At 38.7% G+C, this 26,386-nt stretch overlaps 1 protein-coding gene across 6 annotated transcripts in view; it reads left to right on the top strand.

The window, feature by feature from the left end:
- The window catches only part of MAGI2 (membrane associated guanylate kinase, WW and PDZ domain containing 2), a 761,916-nt gene that overhangs the window by 606,670 nt on the left and 128,860 nt on the right, over nt 1-26,386 (top strand). The window lies entirely within an intron of this gene.

The raw sequence follows: 26,386 nt of genomic DNA on the forward strand, positions 1-26,386 counted from the left end.
GTTTCCAAGCCAGCTGTCATCTCCTGTAGGAGAAGACAAGCAGAGGACAATCAAACCATTTAAGTTGGCAGCAATCTCCAGTCACTAACCTCCTGCTCAATGCAGGGCTAAATTTGTGGCTGGATCAGTTTTCTCAGAGCTTCATCCATGGGGCTACAGAAGATTTTGTAGGATGGAGAACCCACAGCTTCTGTCAGCTCCTGTCCCAATACTTAACTACTGTCACTGTGAAAATTTTTGTTCTTTAGATCAAGTTGGGATTTCCATCGGTGCAACTGGTAACCAGTGACTGTAGTCCTGTTGGTGCAGCCCCATCGCTGTGTACTGTCCTTCCCCCGCAGTCCTTGTTCCTCAGAGAATAGTCAGGCTGCACATGCGTACTGGGACATGTGCATGATATTTCTTCCATTTCTTACCAAGACTTTATAAAAGAAATACTAGTTTGGGATTTATGTTGCCTCTGCAGAACACTGAGTTCACGGTGGCCAGAGTCATTGTGAGGATAAAGAGAATTTCCTAGCCTGTGACAGATCTCTGCAGATGGACCACAGCAGCAGAGCAGGATCCTTTTAGTGTGTTACAGTACAGGGGGCAGACACATAAACACACAGAGGCACAAATAATGTGGATGGAACAGTCCCAGGTGATTCTTCTGGAAATTCCCTTTCATCCTTCTTTTATTGTAATAAAGGAATGATCTGGACTATCATCTGTTGGGATAAATCACCCTGATCTTTAGTTTATTCTGTAGGACTCTCCAGGACTTTGCAAGAAGGAAGTATGAAGGTTATTTAAAAAAAAACTCCGTTTGCCTCAAGCCTTACATTACAGGTGGCATGATGTTTCTGATGCCAAATAGATAAAAGGTGATTTATATAAAGAAGCAAAATGTAAGAAATAAATAGAATATAGATTGTTGGCATTGGTTTTATAAAAAAATTAGTCTAACAGCTTTTTAATTCTCAATTCTTGTTGCCATTTTAACTTAATGCAGTTTGGTTCCCAAAGGCAAAATTAAATTAGCTGATTAAGCGAACGAAGGATACAACAGGCTGCCTGAAGTTCAGGATATTCTAGTAACATGAACTTCATTTTCCCCAGTATTTTCATATTACCTAGTACACGGCGTGAGAGATTTTCATTGTTTGTCATGGTTTAGCATTCTCAGATCCAGGACTCAAAATGGTTACTTGCTTATCCATCTGAAGCATGGGCTGGGTGCTAGTGAACTTGTTCATTTGGAATTCTTTTCTCTAGAAAAGAGTGTCCTGCAACTTAATAAAATTTGGATGTTGAAATTGAATGCTATTGATGGTGATTATTTTAGTCATGGATTTTGATGAGAATATATAGGAAAAAGGTGCTTTAAAATGCATAGAAATAACATTGATTTTTTTTCTGAGGTAATTAATTCAACTATATTAAGAATGCAAGACAGAAATGTACATTCAAATATATAATCACTCTATAATTATGTGAGCCTGATATATACAAAATTACATCTCAGAATAAATTCTGGCCTCAAATGTCTTCATTTTCGAGAAGAGCGACAGAGTTCTGATGTAAAGTAATTGGAGGATCTCAGGCTAATGATTGTGGCGTCTAACATGGTTTCTATGAATATTTGAAGTGATTCTCTAAATATGATAATGGTAAACTGAAAAAAAGATATTTAAGGTCAGAGTATTTATCAAAGCGCTGTTCCACAAAGTGCTTGTATTTCCTGATATCCAATCCTTTTTACACTTCCTGAAGTAGAATTTTGTCTCCCTATTCAGCCATTTTACAGTCTTATCAGCTGGAGATATGAAAACCTCCCAGGTTCCATCAATAAGATTTTGTTCATAAAACTTTTAAACTTATGTTTTAAAACTGTTTGGAATTAGATATGTACCTTTGTTTGTTAGGTAGGCATTACTGGATGATGAGTAGAGATTTGAAAATAATTTTATTTGTTCTTTTGACATGAACTGCATGTCATGTCATGTTACTGTACAATTTATGTGCACTCTAGCTATGATCACAGTTATAGAAGGCTTTGATAAATTATCAGAATATCATATTGTGGCAGTAGGGCATCACAGTAGAAACCTTGAGGACAATGGTGCTATAACTGAGGTAACTTGGGTGTAAGGAATAACCACAGGTGCTGGTGCTCCCAGCTGTAATACATCTCTGGAGCCTTTCCCTTGCAAGGCCGATACTTGGTTTTGGCCAAGTGGTAAACAAAGTCCTAGTGTTTCAGACGTGCATCAGATACGGGGAAAAAAGGAAGAAAAGGCTCCATCTATTTAATCTTAGCTGATCTTGGCCACAGGCTGAAAACGCCAATACTGTACTTTATCCTAATTGTTAAAGAAACAAGCTCATAGAAAACTAATATTGTAATTTTGGTTTACTTCTCCACCTAAAATCTCATGTAGGGGTCAGATACAAATGGTATTCCAAGAGAAGAGTGAATCTGTGTAAGATGTTGTTGTCACCCTTTGACACGATAACACTACAGTGATTTTACAAGCCAGTTTCAGAATGAAACAATTTTGGATTTCATCCCCTGGAACATGAAAGCAGCTTCCTGACAATGACTTGGCATTGCTGTGATACTATGAAGCAATTGAAGCAGTGAGGCAAACTGAGTGCACTGAGATGCAACAAGAGATATCTGAGGTCCTGGTGATCTAACACCACCGCTCAGTGCCCAGTGCTGGGCACTAAGAGATAGCTGTAATTGTCCCAGACCCACAACAAACCTCACAAGCAGACTCAGAGGACCCACATCTCAGTGAATGAGTCAAAAACAGCCAAAGTTACATTCCTGATCCCATTTGCCAGATGTTTCAGAATTCCTAAGGGTTATTATGCCCTCACGTAAATCTAGCGTCTGTGAGCTAATGGCTGTTAATAATACTGCAAATGCCTTTCTAGGACATGTTTTAGCATTTGGAGCTCAATCAAGCTGCTGGATATGAACATTACACTCCACAGCAGTCTCTGCTTACCTCAGGACAGCCTAGGAGCTGATACCACATTCTTTCCTGAGAGGTTACATTGCTCTGTCTTGTCTGAAGCCTCACTCTGCCAACGGAAAACTGTCTCCGTTTAAGAGGCCCCTGTATCCCATTAAAATGCTGAGTGAACATCACTGGTAAAAGACTACATCTACATGAAAAGATTTTTATACAGCAAGTGATTCTGAATGACTGCTGTTCTAAGGCAAACAAAGATTTAAGCCTGCGGCTGAGTCAGATAAAAGCTCAAGCTGCAAAGACAAAAATTTCCCTACAATTTTCAAGGTTATTCAGTGGACTAGATAAACTGAAACATTCCCACGTAATCAAGCTCGAGAAAGATTCTCACCTGCGCATTTTGGCAAGTTGCAGTTCCTTTGGTGAAATTTTCCAGGAAACAGCTCAAAGACACAGTGCATAAGTGGTTAATTGCATCTATTGATGACCCTTCTGACTGATGAATAGCTAGAAACATTGCAGGTTGAATTTTCCCGAAACGTATGTACATCTGTGATGAATTGTCATATCTCAACAGTGTGAATCAAGAAATGGGAAATATGTTCTTTCATTTCATCAGCCAAGCATACATTTGGCCAGCTCCAAGGTGCCAGATCACCTGTAAACAATGCAGAGTTGGCCTTTTTTAGATGCTGTTCTCTCAGGAACAGAAGCTTCACTTTAATAGTTAATCTATTTTAGAGATAAAAAATTATAAATGTAAGGTAAGGTTCAGCTAACAGGTATAGGTGTCTACAAGGCAGATGTCTACACCTACCATATGACTAGACATCTACCACTTTTAGATAACTGTTTTAGGATGAATCCTAAATACTAGAGATTTAGAGTCTAGAGATCAGTCCCACATCTACCACTCAGAATTTCTACTGCCTCTGAGAGATCTCCAAAAGGTCCAAGCCAGCTGTTAGAAATCCTGGAAGTACCGACATGTGGCGTTGCTGCTATTTGTGGGCATAGCATCAATGCCCATAACAATCTTCTATACCTGATGAGTTTTTCAAGAAGCTGAGGTTACTCTAAATGTAAGCAAATCGGAGGGACTGCGCACTTGTTGATCTACAAAGTTATAAATTTTGTTATTCACTTGAATAAGAGCAAAACTAAAGCCATTATCAGGTGGTTTGCCCTACAGTGACATGAAGCTTGGGGAATAATTATCTAGCCACTATTCATGCATATTTTTGCACATGAAGGCTAATATCTCACAGCAACTTTAAAAAGTAGAGGACTTAAGGCAGAAGGAATTGGGGACATATGCAAAAGGATGCGTTTTTACAAGTTCAAACAGATCCTTAGTTCTGTTCCCTGTTTGTCCGTTGTCAGTTCAGATCTCACCTAATGTCAGATCAGATGAGATGCAAGCTGTCCAGTTTCAGCAACACCAGAAAAGGTGAACTATATATGCACAAAGGATGCCTTCAATTCAGAGAAGTAAATACATTAAAAAATTAAAAAATGTTTTGGCAGTCATCTGGGAATGTCAGGATCTATCTGACAATATTCGCCTTTACAATATTCCCTCCCCCTGGTAGCCAACTGTTTACCACAGTTGTCATCTCAAGAGGCTCACTGACCAGGAGCTCAGTGAAGAGCTTGTCACACACATGTGCAGGACTTCATTTCCACAACGCCAGCAGCTGGCTGAAATGTAGTTAGCTCACCTGCTTGACACCGCCTCATCCCGTGGCACCAGGAAGACTGGCCTCCCACAATTAAGGCATGGCATTAGGAACATGAGACATTGTACTACTCGCTGGACTGCTGAAGAAGGAGTATCTTTTCATTATCCTTATGCACCTCCAGGCTAAAACACTCTTCTCGTATCTACAAAGACCTCATCAAGTGTCAGTCTTGTAGCTGCAAGCTTGTGGCAGGTCTGTGAGAGCAGAGCAGCTTACATAAAACCAGCCTGTGTTATCAGCTTCCCTTTGCACCTTGGCTTTGTTTGGAAGCTAGGATGTTTCATCTGAACCAGCAGTGGCCTTTGTCTCCCTGTTTCAGTCTAGCTAAGGCTAGCTAAGTATCTCTGTCTTCAGATGTTGCTATTAATCCCATGGAGTTAAGAGAAGGAAAATCCTCCAGCAGAGGCAGCTGACGTAACGGTGCAAAATGCAGCAGAAACAGTGTATTTGTATCGTGTACAACCGAAATCATTGTGTTCTCTGTTCGGCCACAACACCTAGAGTTCCTTTCACCAGTGATAGTGGTTACATTTTCGTGAGCCAAACCAGGAGTAACTGTTCAGTAAAACCTCATCCTGGTTTTCTAAAGCCAGTCTTCCCACATTTCACAATTTGGCTTTTCAAGGAGAAGAGACAGAGAGCACTGAGACTGGAACTGCAATGTTAATGCTGTGGTCTTTACACTCTGCATAAGGATGGAGCTAACAGATGCCCTGCTAGTTCATAGCTGAGACAAATGGACATCCAGGGGCTGCACGTCACTTTTTTCATTTGTGCAGTACACAGCACCCTACTCTATTCAATCCACTTTTTATTTCTCACTATAAAAGCTTGCATATGTCATATAACTAATGCCAAAACTCTTCAAGAGATGCATGGATAAAATTAACCTTGACTTTTGAGAATCTTCCCAAGGTAGACTGATGCAGTCCTGTGCTCGTCCTCACAATTTTATCCTGAATCTCTATGTAACTGCAATTCTTTAAAGTGCAGCTCTTTATTTTTTTTAAAGGTGACTAAATTTGAGTCTTAGTTTAAATTTGACAAGTAAAAGTTTCTATTGCCTTAGTTGCAGAGGAAAGCTCTGAAGTACAACCAATATTATATTTAAAACGTTTCAAACAGAAAGCAAAGAAAAAAAATGCCAGTTTCACTATTTATTTGATATCATGTATTGAGGCTCACTTTAGCTGGGGGAAGGGATGTGACTTGTGGTTTTGAGTGCGTGATGGTGACAGTAAAAATAATATTTGCATTTTAAGAGTATTAATAGCAATGAAGAACTTGTAGCAGAAAGATATTCTCTTTCAATCCCCCTTTCTTTCATATTTTAAAGTAGATAATTCATTGAACTCTGCATGTAAATAGACTGGAAGATAGTACTTAGGTTGCTAGAAATTTTTAGTACTCATGCTATTTTTTTCTAACATTAGTTTTCCATTATATTTTGTGTTTTTCTTGCTTCATATAAAATGAACTCGCTACAGTAGTCACAGTGACATCTATAAATTTCTTATGTCAACCAAAGACATGAGAAGAGTGTCCGCTTCTGCCACAAAGTTACTGAATTCTAATCTCCGTGAGGTTCCTGCTCTAGTGTTTTCCTCATATTTTTATTCTTTTGGTACTTGCTGGATTATTAGATCCTCATTGAATGATAACCAGCACAGATATGAGCCTACACTGAAAAAAACGTCTCTATATTTTGTATACCACATGCTGTTACTGTCTGCATCTGAGGTCTTTGTGTGCATCTTGTCAGATTTCTTTGGTTGGCTGGTGTGATGTTCAATAGCCTTATGTTCTCCCTGAGGTGCAGAAAATCCATATGTCACTATCTGTTCTGCCTGATACGGCATTAGAGCTTGAGTCCATGTTGCCTATCCATGAAGCTACTGAGCATTCATCAAGAACTGCATACAAATCTTTCCTATTAAAACCATTCCACTTTGCATAAACATTCCTGGAGGTATGAAGCGAGTTATTGATTCTTTTTAGCCCTGTCATTGGGCTATTCCCTTGAAGTCTCCAATTAAAATTATTTCTACAAACAGCAAGAGCAATTACAGCAGAGCATCTAACTTGGATTTAAAAATGCTCTGAAAATATATGTTCTTTAAATCACAGGAATAATTAGAAAAAATTTCGTAGGAACTTCCTGTCTTCACCTCACATGCTGTCTCACTCCATGAGATGATTCTGGTTACTCATCCAAACAGGACTCAGTGGTCTCTGACTCCATATCCTGGTTTTTAGCCCTAAAGTTTGCCATCATTTAGAAATTTTAGGAACCTTCTGTCTGAAGCTTTAGGCTTAGTACCTTAATTCAAGGCAGTTCAAAACATCACTTTAAGGAACACAGATCCCCAAGTGTGGTGTCTGTAGGGAGGAAGAGGTTGCCTCCCGCAGGCAGCTGAGACTGCCAGCATTTGGGGTGCAATTCAGTTGCATAAACTTAGGTGTCTGGTGCCATTAAAAATGCCAGAGATCCCACATAGCCTCCCCCTGCCCTTCCAGGCAGCAGTCTCTTGTATGTCCTCTGTGATACCTTATGAACATCTCAAATGCCCGAGGCTCTTCAAAATTACATTAGAGGCCTTAAAGAACATTCCTCCTTCTGTGCCTTAAGAGGAGTGTGTAAATAGACTTCTTCATTGTTCTATATCATCTATTGCAGGAAGCAGTGATTGATTCATTACTGTAAAAATAAATCTTTTCTGATAGTGTTAAGGATTATTTTTTCCCTAGCCTAATTCAGAGCTCACACTTGTGGTTTTGTGAACACTTACAAGAAATGGCAAAAACCTTTTTAAACTTAATAAGCTTAATTTTCTCTTATTTAACCATTCAAACAACACTATAGGAAGCCTGATGATTAAGTTCAGCCATATACTGGTGATTATAAATTCATTTTTGTCTCCAGTGCTTATAGTATTTTGATTCAGATGTTATTGGTGCCCATAAAGTATATTCCAATATTAGGACTGAATAATATGTGTAACTTGTTTTCTTTCCGATAGTGACTGTTCTTCAAAAGACTTTTTTCTAAGTCCAAATAATACACAGAAATGCAGCAGGAATCTGGAAAGAACAGCAATCTTTCATTTTGCTTTGATAAATCCATATTTACACACAGGAGACAACTCATGGTATGCATGGTTTATGGCACTTATTTAATTTTGAAAGAAATTCACATTTGTTGACACTATATTTTGATCTATGTTTCTCAGTCCTAAGAATGATAATATGTGGTTCCTACTTGAAACAGTAAAATACTGAACATGTAAGTAGGTGAAGTGCTGGGTTATGTAAGTGTGCCACATAGTCTTCAGCAAGCGAGAGTATATAAGCAGGTCTGCTTATATTTAGTAAGTTGATTCTAAAGGTTAAGCCATTAAAACAACTCTTCCAGCACCAGCTATAGAAAGTTGAACATGTTTGATTGGAGATGGCTGAGGACTGAGCGTGTCCAACCATGCCAGATTCCACATGTACAGCACTTACTGTCTTTTTATCCGACTGTTTCACCTTTGACAAGATTTTCGCTGCAGTTATGTTTTTATTTAACCCAGAAACCAAAGGTGAAGAAATCGGAAAGAGAGGGCGTAATGCAGATGCAATCTATGATAATATAAATCCTGTCACATATGGACAAATGCAACACAAACCATATACACAAGACATACACGCTCTGTAGAACCTAAGCCACCGGTCTAGCTCTCTGTAGCAAGAGTAAATGGGAGATCTGGTGCTCAGATGTGCCGTGTCTTTAGCAGAGAATAAGATCATAGAGAAATCAAGAAACACAGAAAAGTAAAATATGAGTAAAGGTGAAAAAGCAGAGAGAGTAATTGGAACATGAACTATTCAGGTATGTGCAGCCTCACATTGCTATTAATCCAAGGCCTGACTCCATGAAAGCCAAGGCATAGACACGGATACTATAACTAAAACATAGTCATACATATTGCACTATGCAAAATACAAAGGCAGAAGAAATGTTACACGATTTTTTTCTCTCTACTATCACATACTAATACATTTATCCCATTTTATTTTTCATATTGTCATACACAAAACAAGTGTGTATGACAAGTCTTGGAAGCCCATAAATTCGTTCTTTAACCTGAACCCTGTCACACAAAATCTGCACATTCTGCTATTAGGATATTTAAAATAGGCCAGGAGATGATAAATATATTGTCGTAATCTTCACATTTATTAGGACAACTTTTGTAAGTTTTGCAAATCGCCAGTTGAGTAAGCAGTGTGCTATGAACTCAGTGGCTGCCAAAAATGCTGCAGTTGCAGAAATAACTTTTTTCCTATCAAATGTAATTAACATCTGTCTCGCATGATTTGGCTATTTGTATGAACAGTCAAAAATATACATTGGAAATAATAGTCATCATCTTCTCATGTACTGTTTCATTCCATAAAGAATGACATCTTGTTTCTTAACAAGAAGAATGATCTGGGAGGGGGGGGAGCTTCTTTCTATATAAAGCAATGACAGGGGAAGTGAGAACTTCATATTGCACTAATGAAATTAATAATCTAAAACTGCACTTTTTAATATCATTAGCCATGCCACCTTTGATTTTCTTCTAATTTTGTTGTTTTGGCATATAGGTCTTTTTTATACCATTTGATTATCAAAACAAAAAGTAAACATTTAGCTGAATTTCAAATATTTTTTCATTTTCTATTCAAAATCATATAGATTAAGAAATGCATAATCACCTCTGCCTCCACATTTGTGCTACCAAATGCAATCTCTATCTGTATTAAAATCTGATAGCTCAGAAATTCAACTGTTCATTTGCCTTTAGCTGTTCTTTAAGAACAAATTTTAAAGCTAAAATTTAAAGCGAATTTTAAACCCTTTGAAAATTTAAGAATAAATTAAGTCATGGCTTTTAAGATACAGTTTCAGTTGTATATTTAGAATGGGAATACTTTCTTGACAGTTAGCAAATATTTTACTGGAACAAATTATTTAACATCTCTGTACCTGAAATTCCTCATCCAAAACCAGAAACAGTCATTTTAGAACTTTGTGAAGTCCAATAATTATTGTCGTTAGCAACTCCTATCATAACAATTGCAAATGTTAGTTAAGAGAAGCTTAATGGAGCTCAGCTTAAGATATTTAGGTCGAATACTGTATATGTCCAATTGTGCAATATACTTTTAAACAGAAATCTGTGCTCAATCCCATGTACATAATTTTTTTTTGTCAGGGCTCTGAGTTTCTCATTTGATGTATGGCATAAAGTGAAAAAATCCAGAATTATATTATAGGTGAAGAAACATTTCCAGGCATATAAATCATATTCCAGGAGCTTTGTGAACTTTTAACTAATGGGGGTTACAGAGACATTTCAGGCAATTTTCTTATCAGTTCACTTCTAAAGCATCTTTCACTGCCTGTTGCCAGAATCTGGATGTTAGCACAGATCACCTCTCATATGACCCTGTTTAGCTGTTCACATAGCCTTTGTAAGAAGAGCAAGGTTTATCCCAGCACTGATGCAGCAGCCTCTTCGTAATTGATGATTCTGACATTTTAAAAAATTGCTTGTTTGTTTAAAAACCTATAATGAAAATTTCTCAGTAACATAAGGAGCGCTTTGCAAACCAGTAGGCAGGCATGAAGTTAACTCTGATGCGATGTGAGAAGCCCCTGGAAAATTTCATCCAGCCTTCTCTCTCTCTGCTCCACAAAAGTCTTCTCCCCTCCAGCAGTCACCCAAGTGCCATACTGGTTCTGAGGCAGCGAACAGAGGTGGAGCTCGAGATGCAATGCTGCTACCCTGTGCGCCGTGCATGCTGCAGCAGCTGCCTGGGCAGCACCCACTTGCTTCTGCTCATCTCCTTGTTCGGTAGGTGCCACAGGGGAGCAGTGCCGTGTACAGGACCTGCAGAAATTCTTGGTGACTGAAGCTCAGGAGTTTTGCCAGGTCTCAGCTATCCATCTCAGGGGGTGACCAGATCGGGGGTGGTGGGAGAGGAGGGTCCCATCACCAGAGGGTGGATGCAGGACTGGGAGAAAACTGACTGGACTGGGATTTGCTGTAGCTGAAGATGAGACAATTTGGTTTTCTACTGCAGGGAGGGAAGGAGAAAATGCAGTAACACTATGCTCAGAGATGGCTGGAGAGTGGGTGTTTATGTGCGTTGTGTGTGTGTAGAAGGAGGCAGGAGAGGGGAGGGCAAGGTACTAAAGAAGAGAAGAAAAGGAGCTCTGCGAGAAAGGTCTGAGAGCAGTGATGTGAATATAGATCTTTTAAACACTGGCACTTTAACTCCTTTTGATGTATTGCTTTCTTCTTCAGCTCCTAATGAAAGTAAATTAAATTTCTTTATATTCAACTAATTTCTTCTGCATTAAAATCAGCATCATTGTACGCAGTATTTACTGAAACTTTCTTTGCCATACTGAACATCACCTGTGGTACTGCTGAGGAAAAGTCAGATAATATTGGACACTTCTTTCCTTGAGAGGTGTGTTCCTTGAAAATTTATTTATAAGCTAATAGTGAGTCATGAAACATGCTGGGTTATGCTGCTGCTCTGTTATGCATGATCTTTTCTATTCCACCTGTACGTACACAAAATAACACGTCTCAATAAGCAAGGGTTATCAGCGGCTGATGGTTACTGGCCTGAAATCACCCCTTTGAATCCTGTGAACCCATCAGCTCTGCAGAAGCTGGCAGGGCTGAGCTGGGGGTGCCTGTAACACTGTGAAGGACTGAAAGAGCACAGGAAAAAATGGTGGTTTTGTGCTGGGGTGATTCAGAGAAAGCAGGCAGCAGAAAGAGGTGGGAAACTGGAAAAAGAGGAAATTGAGGTAGTAATAGGAACCTGACAATGCTTTCAAGTCTTGTGATGGAGAGATACAGGTTATAGTTTTATAGAAACATCATTGCAATTGTATGGGAATGGAAGACGTACTAGATGTGCAGGGCAGCATTAATCATACCACTGTCTCTATCATGTTGCTAGAATTATTGCCCTGATATTGGCCAGAGCCTCAGCCAGGGCTCTCAGGACCCATCTTGTTCACTGGAACCTGGCTGACTTTTCTTTCAGAACAACCTCTAGAAAATTCCATGCGCCACAAGGCAGCCTGGTGGGCTCAGGCAGGTTGTCCTCAGGCAACTGGCGAGGAAAGCATCCAGCCACAGCACAGACGCTGCCTCCCGTCAGACCTCATCACTGGCACCACAAATCAACCACGTATTTAACCTTGTTTAATTAGTAGGTGGGTTTGGGCATAGATTCCTCTAAAAATCCATGTGAAATTCATGCAATGCTGCTGTGCTACACATGGTACCAAAGGTTTTACTACATTTCTGCATGTATACTTTTTATATCGTTTTAGGAGGTTGCTTTATTTGGGGGGGGGGGGGGGGGCGTCGTTCTAACATAGAGAGGTGAAGTTAAAAATACTATCATTCTACCTCTGGTTGTTTTCCAGACAGGTTAGAAGAGCAGCATCATTACTGAGGAGTTCAAAAAAGCTTTCTGGGTTTTTGGTAGATTGTTTATGGCAATCTGTTTAGTTTGTCTTATTCCAAGTATTTTCTGTATATCAGACAGAGTGTATTTTTTAGGCCAAACTTGATTGCATCAAAAGGAAATGCAGTTCACTATTATATAAGAGTGTTTCTAGTGCAGTTCCTACTTATTGAAAAAACAGTTCTGAACTGTTTTGGGAAATAGGGCTAATCATAAGAATTGCACTTGAGCGATTGTGCACGCCAGAAATGCTACTCCATGCAAGGTGCCGAGCTGATGGATTTTTATTTTAGACTGTACAGTGTTGTAAATACTGTTCTTCGATAGTCTGGTCCATTCTGAACGCAGGATTGTGATATTTTAAACATTTCATTTGCTACAAGAATAATGAATTCTGCTTTGCCTAAGCATAATATATGTAATTTAAAGTCAACTGGAAGTAATATTTTTCAAAAAATGTGGGCATTTTTTTTTTTAATAAAAAAAGTTTAAAATTGAAAAGAATATGAGCTTAGGAAAATTCAGTGAAAAACTGTGCCATAATGTTTCTATTTTTTAGAGGGTTTTTTATTTAACTATTTGAGCAAAATTGCCACAGACTGGTAATTTCTGCTTGGACAACCCCAACCTAGAAAAAAATTCTCAGAAAACACATTCTTTGTATAACCTCTTTTTTACCAGGTGTGTCTTATCTTTCCATTTACCAAAGCTCCTAGTGATAAGAATTTTCTTAAAACTTGTAAAGCAACATGCGTGTTTGTAGTGTATGTAGAGGCATAGACATAGTGGTGCAGCGTTACTGGTGCTCCAGCAGTGACACCGGTAGCAGCAGCGCTCCCCAAGGTGACAGCACCCCAGGTCTTTTTACAACAATTTCCAAAGCCCAGGGTTTGACCCAAGTCATCCAGTTCTGTGTCACACTTACAAATATATAATACTTTTTCTAAGCACAATCTTTAGAGATAATCCATTATAAAACAAAGATATGCATATTATATGTAGTGCAGGTATCCGGATGTATCTAAAACTGTTAAATAGGTGGTAATATAACATTGTTTATAAAATGAATAGCAGATATTGAATGTGTATGATGAAGTGGTTTGCTATGTGTATGTCTGTGGGTAGGTGTGCTGAAGGTGTATCTCTGTGTAAAAATACATATGTGTGGGTGTCACTATATATACATTTATATATATATATATAACCCATAAAATTTAGTCCATTTCAGAAAACAAATGCAGTTCTTTCTAGGAACTAGGGGAGGTAGATGAAATATTATATTATTTCATCATATCAAATATTCTTACAGGTATATCACTGAGGGGCTCCATGCCATGGAGCAGTCACTTTTACGGTGATCAGCCTGATCCCAGGGATACGGATTTTGACTTTCCCACATAGAAAAATATCCACATATAGATGTTAACTTCACTTTGCATGTGTGTGTTAGAATTAGGAGCTAATTTTCTTCCACTATGAATTTTGTATTGAACATGCTCTTGGGTTGACGGGAAAAGCCAGGCTGTCCCTGATTTAGGTCTTCTGCCAGTTAAGTGCAGGAGTGACAGTGGTGATAGAAATCAACATCAGGTCCCCTCTCTCTCTCTCATACACACACATAGCTGGAATGCAGCTGAGGGGAAGAGCCAGACCAAGTACAGGAAAAACGAGGGACTGGAACAAGGGCCCTAAAGCAAAGGATAAAATATAAAGTGTAATCTCAGTAAAGACTGTATCAAAATCTGTTTGCACAATGCAAACACATTGAATGCACATAGGAGACCTTTAATCTGTCATATCCTGAATTTGAAAGTTTTCTCTCGGGGTATATAATAGATAACATAAAAGAGACTTGAAACAATCCCTCTTTGAGTCCAGACTGGAAGGGGAAAGTCAGCGTATTTAGACAGTGCCTGATAGCCTTCCCGTGGCTGAGAGCAGCCCTGTCCAGTGGGCAAGCAGTGATGCATAATAACCTTGTACAGTATAATTGCATCTGTTTCAACAGCCTTCAGCAAGATTTTTACTCTTTCCTTGCAATGGCAGCAAGTTCTTCTAAATCTTAGAAATTACATGGGCTACCGTGACTTTTTTGTCACCTCTGTTTGCACCTTGCAATCGCAGTTTTTAGGGATAGGCTATACATCAAACCAATTCCTTCAGAGTAATTTAAATTTCTCATGTACTGTAGCCTTACTATTATATTGCTATCACTGATGGAATTAGATGTTCTTTTAAATCCCGATTTAGCTGGAAAAGACAGAAATCACATTAAGCTCATGTAATTTTTATTCCTTTTTCTTTCACCTCTTTATATTTCAGTCAACTTGATGCAACAGTATTAATTTGCCATTAGATGAAGGCACACCTCGTATTTTTCTGTTTGAATTAGGCAGCGCATCTGGTTTTTAATTTGGGAGAGTGAGGGATTTGAGGCAATTGCAGAATGCTCACGTAACTAATTTCTTTTAATGGCAACAGCTTTTAATCTCTTTCACGTCTTGTTGGTATCAGAGCACATCTGGGTCTTACTTAGGTATTCAAAATCTTTGTTATGCCTCGAGAGCATCCTTCCCAAATGGATTCTGTTTGTGCAAGTGAAGAAGAATATATTGTCAGTCATCTTAAACAGTCTTGCTTTTGCACATTCCCTTTAATGACATGAAAATAACTATACAGACAAGTACTCGTTCTACTTCTTTTCATGGTTGGGGAGAGGGGGAGAATTCTTCAGTAGAAGAAATGTAGAGAGTGGGTAAGAACCAGCTTGGGAAGATATTCAGTTATAATCCAAAGTGGAACCTGACTGGACTCCAGAGGAGGTTTACTATGTGCAAACATTTCTTCCCAGTGGGTGCAGAAGACTAAACCTCATCTTTGACATTACTCATTTTAATGATGGTATCATTTTTTTGCATGCCAGGACAGAGACACTAATAGGTTTGGGGAACATGTTTTTTGTAAGATTATCTACTCACATGCAAGGACTGTGCAAATACAGAAATTCCTTTCAGCTTTCTTGTCCAGCATGTGGAACAGTAGGCACCGATACCGGAGGGATTTATCCTACATTTTCTCCACACCATTATGTTTCTCCTTCCATTGCTGCTAGTACTTGCTTTTTTCTCTTTTTACACATCACTTAAATGACATTATCAGTTCCACTATTCCGAGCCCTCTTGCACTAGGCTGGCTTTGAGGGATTTCTGGTGCTATGGAGCTCTTTCTGATAGCAACAGCCTAAAGCTGGACATAGAGGCAGATGGTCTCAGCTCCATCAGCGTAAAAGCTGTCCTGTGCCTTCAAGCCCAAGTGAACACAGCTGGAAGAAAATGTGCCACCTCTGGTTATCAGCAACACTGCATCAGACAATCATCTGTGCTTGCTGTTACATAAACTCAGGATTGCCTCAGAATCCAAAACACACTCTCCAGTGTTCAGACTACAGGGACCACTGATTCACTTTCTAAATCACTACTGTCTTTGAAGCTAGCTGAAGCTATATGGATAAGTGTGAAAATATGCATACCTCTGTTTTCCAAAAGTACCTGTTAGATGAGTTCTGCTAGAGGTGCTTCATGATATTCAGCTTCTAATCCACAGGTCGTTGCAATAAATCCTGGAAGTCTGAGAAAGAAAATGGATGTCATCAGTGCAAATACCAAAGTCACTCTCCTCTCTTTTTATGGTCTTCATCGGATAAAAAATAAGTACATTGAGAAACAGTCATATTAGTTATCCCTAGCATATTAAATCGTTCATAGAAAAGGTGTTACTAATTGTGCTATAGTGACATTAACAGCACGGTATCAGACTTTTGCATTGCGTAAACCTCCTTCACTGTCCCCAGTCAATCGGAATACTCCTTGCCATGGGAATGCTAGTAGTGCTGTTCCTTCACTGGGATAGTAGTATACATATTTTTGGAGTCATAGTGAAAAGACTGGATAGTTTCATTCTCAATGAAAATATAAGGGTAGAACTTTTCAGAAATGGATTCTTTACAGTGTTTAACTATAATTCTGCTTATCGATTAGCCCTGAAGATCCAGTCTGGACAATGTTTCAGTAGTAGTTTACAGTATTCCAGGTTCACTAGACATTAAATATATCGATTGATTGGTTTATCTTTATGTATGTAAAATCTGTCAATTTTGGGATTCCTTACTGAGAAAAGCTGCCAGTTTGAAAATTCTGTGATTCATTCTCTAAATATTAGCTGGGAACATAATATATACATTTCATTAGTGTAAAATTAGGGGAAAATATTATAAATATAATTTGTAATTGTAACATTTAGTACATTGTTTTCCGTTACTGTAAAAGCTTGTCCTACTTTACAAATTATGGTCCTGTGAACAGGTGCACATTCTCCCTGCTATATCTGTTGTAAAATCCATGAAATCAAAACACACCAAGTCAAACAAACACCAAACTCATTCACCCAGCCATGCTGAACTTTGCTGGTAGGACAATATTATTTGTAGTGATGTCTCTCTTTTTAGTGTCAGCAGCCCCAGATTTGGTTTGAGTGATTCATAAAGACAATTTTTGGTTTCTTTTAATGAACTTGTATCTTCTTGATTATAGTAAGTGCAGAAAGAATTAAAATAGACAAGGAGCCTTGCTTTCATTTTTCTACCTAAAGTTGTTCGTTTTTTTTAGTTTAACCTTAGGTACAATTCTTCTGATTGTAATCCCCGTTGGAATGAATGGCTGTCATTTCACTGTATTTCTAAAAAACACTCATATATACAGTTGACACCTTACTGTGGTTTTTGTCTGGAAATTGCTTTCTGGCGGGGCATTTATGTGAGCATTGTGTGCACACAAGCCTGAAAAATTAATAATTTCGTACTTGAACTGTCATAAGAAGCAAAAAGAACAAAAGCAGTTCCAATACAAATTGCCATCCGTTTTTAAAGCATTAATTTTTGTAGCAGGATTCACCAATATACTCTAGGGTTTTTGTGCCTGCCTGAAGCAAGACAGGACTCTCAGGCACGCAGCCAGTTAGGATATTTTTAAAGACAGGGAAGAACAAAGCACCCAATGCACAGCAGTTTCCTTTCCGCTTTCTCTAGCACTCTGCTGCTGGCATTCACATCCCAGATTCCTCCTGCTCCTTCCATTCCTGTATCCCACAGCACGCATGCTCATCCGTTGCTCGTGCTTAGTTATCTCCTCTCTCTGATGGCAGCATCCCTGCGTATTTTCACCCTTCTTTGTGCACTTCTCGTGCAGCAGATGGTTCTCAGAAGGCAGCCTGTGAAATGACTGTCCCATTGCCCACCATTTTCACAGGCTTACCGAATCAGGGTAAGTTGTGCATCAAATATGCTTGAGAGTAATTTTCCATGGATTGCCTTCTGTCACTGGCTACTATGCCCAACCGGATGGGAGACTACAACTTACTCTCAATTTTTGATGGACAGGGAAGCGATACGCTCTCAGGAGAGATAGTACCACCTGCTTTGTCAGGAGCGGGATAGAAATATTGTATGGAAGAAAATGACAACAAATGGTAGCCTTCTGAGGAAAAATCAGATACAGTGATCATTTGGGGAGGGGCTTTTTAACTACAGGCCACCCATGGGATGATTCACAGTGAGAACATTAGGAGATGGCAAGCAAACTGCTTCTTCGGTCTGAACAAATAGTCTGATACAGTATCACAGTCATTCATAATAACCCATTTTAATTTACTTTTGTGCATTAGCTAATTAACAAATTAATGAATTTAAACATCCAGAAAATTAATTATTTTCTAAAGGGAAGATATGATGCGTTCTCATACACAACAAAGGATTAATGCCCCTTTATATATGAAATTTGAAGTTTGACTGCTGAGCAGTAATTGGTGTATCCATAATGCAGCTTAGTTTGTGGCAAGTGTCAGGATCCAAGCATTAAGCTGGACCCCTACATTGCACTGGAAAATGGTAGAGTATTTACCCTGCAGTGGTGTTATTATGGTTCAAATATTTACTGCAGTGGAGATGAAGTCATAACGAAATTGTGACTCCTCAGTGCTATAAACTGTACTGCAGAGTACTGCAAATTCTCCTCTCTCAGAAAGCTTACAGACCAGAACAGAAAATAGAGAAGGTGAATGAGACATACGGGGAGGCAGAATAGCGAGTGGGAGATTGGATATTCCTCATAAAAGGAGAATGTGGTTCTTAGCCATGCAGCTATAAGGGTGAAAAGTGACCTTTTCCTGACCATTATAAGGCTAGAGTTTTCTCTGTGTTACAAAACAGCCTCAAAAATGGGGCTTTGTGGGACTTTTGTTAATGGTTTTGCCTCCTTCATCTCACAAAAAAAATACTATGCAAGCTGAATTTTGTAGTTTGGACTCAGTGTAGTATTGAGGAAAAGGCTGGAAAAGAAAGCCTAAATTAATCAGTGGTGAAGGTGTTAAAATTTTTTGCAAAGAATAAAAATATATTGTCCTTGAAAATAAGTGCTTGGCAATGAAAGAGGCTCTAGAGATATTAAGATAACATTTGCTTGGAAAGGAAGGTCAGTTTGATAATACATTACCCTCTATTAACCTGGAAAAATACAGCAAAACCTGAGAGAACCAAAAGGAACTCCACTTTTCTCTTTGCCATACAATTTTAAAGCAAGTAATGTATTTATACAGGCCTGAAAAGCTGTTGAGTAGATCTTTTAGTATAGAAATTATGTGAGAAGCTCTGTGAAGTAGAGGTAGCTTTTGTGTTGAGGATTTTACTATCAAAAAAGATAAAATAGAGATAATACGTAAGACAAGCATGTATCAACCTAAAGGTTGGGTGGCCTTCATAAAACTCTTAAGTAGAGAATTACTCATACACTAGCCATTCATTTGTTTGTGATATTTGTTAATAAACTGGTAATCAAAGATGACTCCCTTTTAAATGCACTGAGGTATTTATACACGGTAGACTATTAGTAAAAATCCACTTATTTAACTGGAAGTCATGTCACTGTTTTGATACGTTTAAATTCTACTTGATAAAAATCTAATGCTTCCCGTCTTTAATTTTGCATAAAAGCATTAACCTGTAGTAAACCAGACTTCTTTCAAAGTATCTGTTTCTATCTCTGGTGCTGACAAGGTGCTGACCTTGTAAATCCAGTTGACTGCTTTGAAGATACAGCAGGCTTTGAAGATTTTTGTATATGTACAAATATGAACGCACACATAGATATTCTGAATTTCTGGTTTGGCAAGACAGTAGAAGCTCTAAGAACTAGGATGAAGCAGTGAATGAGCACAAAGTTTGTTACAACTGGCAGGATTAAGGACTCAAAATATTTAGCCAAAATCAGATTCTTCAGCATAAAGTTTGAGAGTGAATTTATAATGCTAACAGTGGCATCTGGGGTGACAGTAATTGTAAACATCTCCTATGGGAAGCATTTGGATGCATGTTATTGTAATAGATTGAACTTGCTAAACAATACATCATAGTAACACCTTCAGATTTGGTGCCTGGTGTTTGGCTCCCCATCCATGGTTTAGCTCTGAAATAAGCACACTGATGTTCAGAGGTGCTGAGGGCTGGCAGCTCCATTGAGCTTGGTCAGCAGAACGTGGACCTGAGCAATGAATGCACAAAAATTCCACAAATCAAAGCTTTTAATCTCTAACTTTACATGTAAGTTAATTTAAAAACCTTAAATTCTTTAAAACCTGACCAATAATGAAATCAGATTTGCACGGATCTCAGAGAGTCAGCTGCTAAAGTTAGGCACCTGGATGAGCACTCTTTGTGAGTGGAGCAAGAAAAACAATGATGGAAATCATGGTCTTAGTAAATAGACAACAGGGTTATAAACCCGCCCCAGTTCTGGCAGTTATGTCCACTTGAGTCATAAGGAAAGTCCTCAGAAACCATAATATCTCTAAAATCAAAATCAACTTTCAAGTTATACCTGTATACATTTTAAATGGAGACTAATTCTACTCATCTGTCCTTGCACATATTTTTTGTGTCCAACAACTCCTGTTATTTTTGCTAAGTACTACTTTAGTATGTGACTAGTCATTGCTCATACTCATGTTGCTAGCATTACTCAAAGAAAGAAAAAAACTTTAACCATTTCACAGTGTTCACGAGTAAAACATGACTGCCTATTACTAAAAATTCCCAGTTCCATATATATTTCAACATATAAAGAAATTTGTCCTTGTGCTGCAGCCTCTTTGTAAATGCGCCTTCTAGTTCCTCGCCTCATTCATCTTCCTCTTTCATTTCCGGCAGTTTATGTCAAGAATTAGCAGTGGCAATGGTGTGCAGTCAACAATGCTGCTGCAAATGTCCTCCACCGGGGACAGGTGGCACGTTGCCAGGATTCCCAGGCGGGGACAGGGGCTGCTTGGTATTTACATCATGCTTTGCCATACCCTTATGCCTTTAGGCTGCTGGGAGGCTGGCTGGGCTACTTTCCCCCTCCTGGGAGCCATTGCCTAGATAAATGTGATGCTCTGCGTACAGAAATGAAATGTTATGCGTACAAAAGCAAATGTGTTGTAAATTTTGACCTCCTTTTTCTGAAGGAAAAAAAAAAAAAAAAAAAGATTTCATTTCTACATGAGCCTCTGCACACAGTGACACCTTTCAAAGTGATCCCAAATAGCTATGCAAACATGACATACATTTTTTATCTTGCTCTTCAGATCTACTGATGTTTTGTCACGCGGTTCATTCACACCAGGCATTTCAGGATGTGCAAGTAGTTCCTGCAAGCAAAACCTAGAGAGAACAGGCTTAAATAATTTGTAAATAGAAGGCTGCCTTGAATATTGGACCTTTTCTTTTATGCGGTCTTGCCTTCAAATGACTTATCATCTTTTAAATAATGACGTTTTTGTAAAGTGGCATTTATAACATCCATGCTATGCTTTCAGATGCTTGAAGAAGTGAAAAACTGTCTGGCTGGGAAAGAATTTGCCTGTTCTTTAGCTCTTTATGAGCAGCATTCATTTAAGTAATCTTTTGCTATTGCTTTACTTACATTTTTAATCTGCAATGTTTCATGTTTACTGGATCAGCAAATAATCAAGGTCTTTAGATTTTTTTGAAATGTATTTTATTCCTCTCCCAAAAAGAAGTTAAATGCCTCTATTTAAATAGCTTTTACCACTATATGCAAAATACAAATAAAATGTAAATAGTTTCTTACACTAATCCACATCTGCCTGGGTGTAATTACACGATACATGCTGGTTAAGCACAAAATTTTGAATAGACAGTTTTTTAATTAGGCATGTGCATTGGGTCACAGTAGAATTAAAATGGGTTCTAAAAAACTGATTGTATAAAAATGGCACCTGCTTACTCGACAGATTTGAATCTTGGGTAAAGTTGCAGACAAATCTTTGTGTCACATGCTTCTGTTGGACCTGGTAGAGGAAGCCAAGTTGGAATTCAAGTCACCCTGCTCAGTCCTTCCAGTGATGGGGACAGATTTACCCCTACTTAACCACTTCTAGAATGATGCTTTGTAGAATTACAAATGTGCCAAGCAGCTGATTTACATCTGTTGCTCAGGTTTCATTAAGAGGAATATTTAGGCCTATCTAATGCAAGTTTGAATGCCTGAATGCCTAGAAATACATTGGGATTTCACTTTTTGTCAAATGTAGTAAATAATAATTTCTGTTACCCTGATTCTTTCCCCTGAACCTCAGTTCCCAGAGTCCAGTGAGTGAAAGGAGGATCTGTGGGTCATGGTTACCTGTCAGTTTTGCAGTTTGTCAGCACATGGGTAAAACCTTCTGTACCAGGTGAAGAGTGGGAGCCAGTTCTTCCATGCCTGTATGAACAGAGGTATTTTAATGGGCTGTTCAGTCTTTTCACATACCAGCAAGTGGTCCCCAAATTATTTCTGAGTGCAGAGGCAGTTCAGCATTATGTCTCCCAGAAGCTTTTTTCATTTCTCTGTGGTTGCCACAGTACTATCTATCACATAAAGTTGTCATAAAGCTAATAATGAAGTGGTCAATTTTAAATTTAGCTCTTCAAGTCAGTAGTTGTGGTTACTATATACATGTACTTCTCCCCAGGTTACATTCTTGATACGTTTTAGAAGTTAATTTAATGTTACTTTTTAAAAGAAATAAGTTAGAATTTTCTTGGCAGGTGTTTTAAGCATTTCAGTATTAATATGCAATATTCATCTTATACTGCATTCTCCTTTAAGAAGTAGTTATAATTAAGTAATTTTTATTTTTAAAATAAGGGTAATTATGTAATTACTGTTAACAAAAAGTACAGCAGAATTTTTCAAAAAAGATAAATTGGGCTACCATGAACTGCAGGATCATAGGTTTTATTTTTGTCTATAAAAGTTATGTTGTGCAGATGTTAGCAGCTAGAGCCAAATTGGTTTTATAAGGTTCTGTGGCAGTTCAGACTACAAGTAAACAGAGCATTTTTGTTTATGCAGAACATTTTAAAATCTTTTACATCCAAAGAAATGCCTCTATTAATTTATAACAAAAAGATATTTATTCACACACTGGAATAATACCTGTGGCAAATGGAAGGAAGTTGAGATTCAAAGTTTCAGAATATAATTTGGCTGCTACTGTTTAACTCAATGATCCCTCATGCACTGGTTCTCTGTACTGCTACTAGAAACTGTATGTGCGTATGTAAAACTGGCTTATTTCTAACAAATCTTCACCTCTTTCATGACCATCAATCTCATGCCATTTTTATTAAAATTACCCCCATGTTTCATATCTCAGTACTGGAAACACGCTAATGCCTCTGAATTTATTATTAATAGGCTACAGTACCAGCAATCTTGCAGCACTTTGCAGGAAGAGAAAACAAGGTCACTGCTGAGAAGTGACAGAAAGAGCTGGTAACGACAGTAGATAATGTGGGTGGGCAGGTGAAGGGAAAGCTTCAACAATAAAGTAATCATGTACTGCTAGTTCTGAAGCTCATGCAAAGTGTGCATGTGCAGAATTTAGAGTATATGGTTGAGAAATGCAAGTGGGATTAAATAATGCTGGAGAAGTTAGTAGAGTTTACCTGGGCTATAAATGCAGAAGAAGGAAAAAAAAAAAAGAAAGACAAATGCAGCCTGAGTCATGCAGAGGTGGTGTTTGCCAAACCATGGGCTGCTTTTAGCTCCATTGCTGTTGGCTTGTGCTGGCTGCAGGGGGGTAATAAAGCTGTCTCTGACCCCCACCACATCCCAGTGTTCTGTCATATTTTAAGCACACGGACACACATACTAACAATTTGATCCAAAACCCCTCAGAAAAAATTGAGACATTTCTACTAAACTTCGAATGTGATTGTAAATTAACAACTAAGATATGATTTACATTTTTTCCTCTGCGTTCGGAGTCCATAGTTTAAAGAATGCTAAATAATAAGAACAACAATCCAGTAGGCAATTCAGTTCACTGAGGTACCATAAAAAATTCCACCCAGGAAGCCAAGTGCACAGGGAACAATAATAAGAAATAAGCAAAGTGTTTGTATAGAAATGATGGGAGAATGGGTAAGAAAATGGAGGAACTTTACTTACCTAGTACAAGATGTGTACACAGACATTCTAGAGGTAATAAAAACATAGCAGAAACAATAACTGGAGTCCCTGAATAATACAGGTTCTTTAGAAGGGAGGGAAATGGAGCTGGTAGCATTGCATGAAACATCAGGATAATTTGTGATGAAATGAGTTATGTCAATAAAACAGATTCTGTTTGGATTGAGCACTTCAAGCGTGAAAAAAGTTATTTTTGCAAAATTAATGCTTGCAGAAAATCCCCAGGGTGTCAGATTTAACTCTGCAACATTATTGTAAAGAGGAATGTAAGTAAGAATCTGTCATTAGAGGATGTTGAAGCTCACAAATTTCTTCACTAGTCACTAAACCAACAAAAGATAATGATTATTTATATCTGGTTTTTGCTTTGAAATATGTAGATAACAAAATGTAACCTTTAACCAAGTATTCACACATTGAGTCCATTAACATTACATGACAGAATAAATAATGGTCAGCAAACTTTAATAAGCAAAGCAAACTAGTTAAAGAAGTGAAATATTCTGGGGCTTCATGGGTATTTCTATGAAGAAGTCATCAGATTTCATCAAGTGTAACATACGGTGTTGTACCTGGACAACAGGGGACTAGGTTCAGCCATCCAGGAAGTCCCCTCCAGACCTGTGTCCCTAAATTTGTCAGTGAAGTGCAAAAGCCTTAAGTAAAGCAGCAGTAATTGTAAGACAGTTTGACAAATTTGGTTGCTCTCAGTTTTCTCTAACATTCTTTGACTCTGCTGAATTTGGACGTTGGCTGCTGGACAGCAGAATCTGTTCTTATGACGGTGTAGATGTTTGAGATGTGGGACAGGATAATTTATTGTCTGCTGTGCTGGGCATCTCTCAACAGTCTTATTCAGATGGTGGCTCCGTCATCTAGCCTTCTCCATCCCTGAACAATCTCAAGTAAGATACAGTTGGTAGGGTGTGTGTAGGGTTTGTACAAGCTGTTTAGGAAGGCAAAACTGGGGAGAACACCTTCTTTTCTCCAGGCTGAACATCTCTGTACCTTAGCATCCCACTGTCCTGAAGTACAGAGATGTTCATCCTGGGGAAGAGAAGGCTTGGGGGGATCTTACCGATGTGTGTTTATACCTGAAGGGAAGATGCAAAGACGAAGGAGCCAGGCTCTTTCCAGTAGTGCCCAGTGACAGGACCAAGTCAGCAGGCCCCAACTGAAACACGGGAGGTGCCATCTGAACATCACAGAGTATTTTCTTACTGTGAGGGTTACTGAGCACTGGAACAAGTTGCTCAGAGAGGTTGTGGAGTCTCCATCCTTGGAAATACTCAAAAGCCACCTGGACGTGATCCTGAGCAACATGCTCTCAGTGACCCTCCTTGAGCAGGGGTTTGGACAAGATGACCTCTAGAGGTCCCTGTCAACCTCAGTCATTCTGTAAGCAAGCTCCAGTCATTTTAGTAGGTTTAATTCTAAAAACCAAACAAAGTTTGATGCTTAATATAAATGTTCTGCATAACTTCAGAGATACCCACTCACAGTGAAGCTGTGATTTCTGGAGGCAGACTATGGCTTGCTCAGAAAATCAGGCAGTAATTATAAAGGGGATCGCTATTATGCTTGTCCATATGCACTCATTATTATTAGCAGCAGCAGGAGAGAACAGGCAGAAATATGCTACAGGAACGTTTCAGGGAGTTTTCCTAAAGTAGAGTGGGTTTGAAGTTTGCGTTAGAATGGCACTGGCTCTGTAATGCTCTTAACTCACCTCCCTTTTCCCACCAAATGCCGGGTACTTCTCTCTGTGTCAGCAGTGAGGGACTCTCAGCCTGGAAAATGAGTTGGATTGGGAGAGAGATTTATTTAAAGGATTTCTGAAATTTAACCCTTTCATTCCTCGTTCATGTCTCATGACCTGAAACTCTTTTTTCCCAGTTTAACACCACTGTAGCTGTTTCTTTGAGTTGAACTTAGTAACTCATACTCTTTCCCCCATCCCTCTTAACCTTCATCCATATGTTCTCCAGATGACAGTACAGCATTATGGGCCCCAAACGGTTCATCTTTGAGTGAGTTACAACTTCAGAGTGTGCCTAGATATGCTATTCATGTTATACCTCAGAAATCACAAAGACCTTTGAAAATGTTGATTCAGGAAGATGCTGGAGAATTTTCTGCTGTCTTGTGGGGGATAACACAGGGCTCTTATTTGAAGGGGTTCTTACCCAAGGTCTTATGATGTTCAGTTTTGCCTGTTTAGGGACTCAGGAAAGGGGCTACTTGGCTTATGTATTTCCTGACTGCACTCCTTGTGCACAAACTATTTAATCAACTAGTTTATCTGATTTTCTGATTTATGAAAACATATTTTTGTAAGTTTTATATCATAGCTAATCCTGTACAAATGCATAAGGTGAGGGAGTGAAAGCAGGCAGTGATTTACTTGCCCAACACAATAAATGCATTATTCTTTTTGCACCCTGCTTAAGTAGTGCAAGAGAGAATGAACAGATTGGTCTCCTCCCACCACATATCTGCATTGCCAGCAGTCAGGGAAATAAATACTGTATGGATTTAAAAGTTGCAAGGGAACTATTAAGGCATAAGCTGTTGAAATAGGAGTATG

The sequence above is a fragment of the Falco punctatus genome (genome assembly GCF_963210335.1).
Source record: "Falco punctatus genome assembly, chromosome: 6".
In the NCBI taxonomy this organism is placed as follows: domain Eukaryota; kingdom Metazoa; phylum Chordata; class Aves; order Falconiformes; family Falconidae; genus Falco; species Falco punctatus.